The sequence below is a fragment of the Silene latifolia genome, chromosome 6 (assembly GCF_048544455.1).
Source record: "Silene latifolia isolate original U9 population chromosome 6, ASM4854445v1, whole genome shotgun sequence".
Classification (NCBI taxonomy): domain Eukaryota; kingdom Viridiplantae; phylum Streptophyta; class Magnoliopsida; order Caryophyllales; family Caryophyllaceae; genus Silene; species Silene latifolia.
In genome coordinates, this window is record NC_133531.1 from 54,853,086 (window position 1) to 54,856,659 (window position 3,574).

The following is a 3,574-nucleotide window of genomic DNA, read 5'->3' on the forward strand; positions in this document are numbered from 1 at the left end:
ATATTTTGCATGTCTAGAAGGTCACAAGGTGATTTGTTACCTTTTGATCGTGAAATTGAAAGAACTTTGACAACCAATAAGAGACTTGCTAGGAGGAATTTGAGAGGTATTAGTGAGGTTGTAGATATTCAACCAACTATTGAGTTCATCAACCCTTTTGCAAGAGAAGGTGAGGAGAACCCATTACACAATACCACCCAAAATCAACCTACAATGCCTAAGTTTTCATCACATTCCGTACCCACCGAGGAGAACCTACCCAATGGTACTCCTACACCACAACATCTAACCGGAAATTTTATTGCCAAATCCGCCTTTATCCAATTAGTCGAAAGGAGCCAATTTGGGGGGATGCCTAGTGCAGACCCTCATTCTCATATGGAAACCTTTTGTGACTATTGTGATGCGATTTCTCAAACCGGTGTAACTCAAGACCAAATTCGATGGGTGTTATTTCCTTTTTCTCTAATTGGCACCGCGAAACAATGGTTGAAGGGCCTTGACAAGGCCACTCTCGGAATAGATTCTTGGAAGAAGTTGGCTCTAGCTTTCTACAAAAAATTCTACCCACCGGAAAAGACTAACATGCTAAGAGCTCAAATTACGGGTTTTAAGCAAAGGGATGAAGAATATTTGTATGAAGCTTGGGAGCGGTTCAAGGGAATTTGTCGCTCATGTCCTCACCATGGACTTAGCGAATGGTTCTTGGTACAACAATTTTGGAACGGTTTATATGAAGATTCAAGGAACATTCTCAATATGGGATCAAATGGAATGTTCACCGAAGTTGATGACAATCAAACATGGAACAAGATTGAGGAAATGGCGGTCCATAACTCACAATATAGTAGACCTCGCAAGGCTACTAGAGGAGGAAAGCATGAAGTGGACTCCGTTACTCAATTGGGTGCTCAACTTAGTGCTCATATTGACACAATCAATTTGAAGTTTGAAAAAGCTATGGCTAGACTTGAAGAAGTCTCAAAATCACCAAAGCATCATGTTAATGCCATGATGGCATCTTCATCAATCCCAAGTGGGATATGTGAGAATTGTGGAACTTTGGGACATGACCAAAGTGAATGTAGGGGACCAAATGAACAAGTGAATGCTTTCCAAGCATACAAGAGTGGTACCCCTTATTCCAACTATTACAATGAGAACACAAAATTCCACCCAAATCTCTCATACAAAAGCCAAAATGTTCAAAACCCTCAAACAACATACACCCCACCTCCCATGATAAACCAAAATCAAAGACCCTTTTACAATCAAAACCAAAATCCATACAATCACCAAAATGACCAAAGTTTTGATGTCCAAAAAGCGGTCCTCCAAATGCAAAAGAATCAACAAGAATTTTTCACTCAAATGCAAAAAGATAGCCAAGCAAAGGAAACCACCATCAACAACATCCTAGCTCACACCAAGATGTTGGAAACCCAATTGACTCAACTAGCATCTTCAAGCTCACAAAGACAAAAGGGGCAATTATCACCTCAAAGTAATCCCCCAAGACATGAAACGGTTAGTGCCATTCACTTGAGAAGTGGTACAAGGTATGAAGCACCGAAGAAGCAAGTTGAGGATGAAGTTGTGGAAGCTAGTGATAAGGAAGAAATTGTGCAAAACTCCAAAGATGGAGAATCATCAAAAGAAGAAAGTTCAAAGAAAAATGAAGACGAGGTCAAGGAGAAGGAGCCCGTTGTGATTAGACTTCCTTTTCCAAGTCGTCAAGCCAAGCCCAAATTTGATGACCAACTTGGAAAATTCATGGAAATTGTGAAGAATTTGGAAGTCTCGATTCCTGTCACGGAATTAATCAATCACGTACCGGCCTATGCGAAATACATGAAAGATATCCTCACAAAGAAGAAGTCAATCCGGAAACTTGAGACTATCGCCTTCACTAAGGTGAGTAGTGCAATACTTCAAGGGAGTTCACCTCCAAAACTAAAGGATCCGGGAAGCTTCTCAATACCGTGTACCATTGGCGACACAACGATCAACAAATACTTATGTGATCTAGGGGCTAGTGTGAGTGTTATGCCGTACTCGGTGAGTAAAAGGTTGGGGATGGGAGAGCTTAAATGCACCAACATCACACTCCAAATGGCCGATAGATCGACGAAGACACCATTAGGGATATGGGAAGATGTCCCCGTGCGAATTGGGAAGTTTTTCATCCCGGTGGACTTTGTCGTTGTTGATATGGAAGAGGATTCCAATATTCCGATTATTCTAGGAAGACCTTTCCTACACATCGCGGGTGCGGTGATTGATGTGAAACATGGTGAGCTCACTCTAGAAGTGGGAGATGAAAGCATAACCTTTAATTTTGACAAGACTATGAGAGCTCCTCGTTTGCATGAACCATGTTTCATGATTGATCATTATAGCCGGAAGGATGAGAGGAAGAAATCGGAACTCCAATGGAAGAAGAAAATTGAAGATGCTCCATTCAAAGAGCAGGTGAATTGTGACAAGGAGAGCTTGCAAAGCTCATCAAAATCAATCAAAGAAGAAGAGGATGGCCTCATTGGCCAAGAGAAGAAATTGGGACAGTTGTCTCCATCAAATCAAGAGATTTTCAATGATCAACTTAATGAAGTTTGTGGTCTTTGGGACGACGAATTTGAAGGGATTTTTAATCCCTACATTGGCAATGCCATCGATCAAGATCGACAACAAGGGCAAAGGTCTATTGAAGAGCTTTATAACGATAATGAACAAGCTTTTGATTATTTCTTCAAGGTGTTGAGCAACATAAACAACACCTTGAACATGCCCCATTGACATCTCATCAAGAATGAGAGTTTGGTGGAGTCCTCCCTAAACCACCATTTGTAAACATTTCTAACTCCCTAACTCGCATTTCAATTCTTGTATTGCATTTTTGTCATCTTTGGATTTATTTTATTTACTTTGATCAAGATAATTGCCATGCTTGAGAGAAGTGAGGGAGGGACTAATAATTTCAATTGATGTGTAGTGCTTTAGCTTAGTGTGGGGATGGCAACTACCGAGGCTATCCTTGCCTAGTAATGCCCCCACAATGAAGAACACAAGATATGAAGAAGAATAGAAGAATGGTAAGGGAAATGCATTGTACACGGATGGAACTAAATCCGGGTACAAAGGGGTCGAATCCGAGCGGATTCAGGAGAATCCGCCCGTTTTCTGCAATCCGACCGTACTGGGCAGAAGACGCACGTCCCTATGAGCTGAAATTTTGAAATATTTTTGACTGTAAGAGAATCCGGGCGTCCTGAACAGCAATCCGCCCGTCTCTGGAAATCCGTCCCTCTTGAAGAGAAGACGCCCGTCTTCTAAGCAGAGGAAAACAAGAAAAATTCCTGGACTGAAATCCGTCCGTATTCTGGAGAATCCGCCCGTCCCGCATCAGCAAATCCGAGCGTCTTCTCTTGAATACGCCCGTCTTTACGCGAGTTTTTCCCAACCCATAAAGTGCAGAATCCGCCCGTCTTGAGCAGTAACCGCACGGATTGCCCCTGCATTTCGAAAATTTCGGTCTTTATAAAACCCCTCCCACCTTCATTCATTCATTCATAAC

The 3,574-nt window shown here is 41.9% G+C and overlaps 1 non-coding gene across 1 annotated transcript; it reads right to left on the bottom strand.

The window, feature by feature from the left end:
* Window positions 1-585: 585 nt before the first annotated feature.
* Window positions 586-692, bottom strand: LOC141588978 (small nucleolar RNA R71). Its single transcript, XR_012519941.1, has one exon. It is a non-coding gene; the product is annotated as a small nucleolar RNA R71 (small nucleolar RNA).
* Window positions 693-3,574: the final 2,882 nt, after the last annotated feature.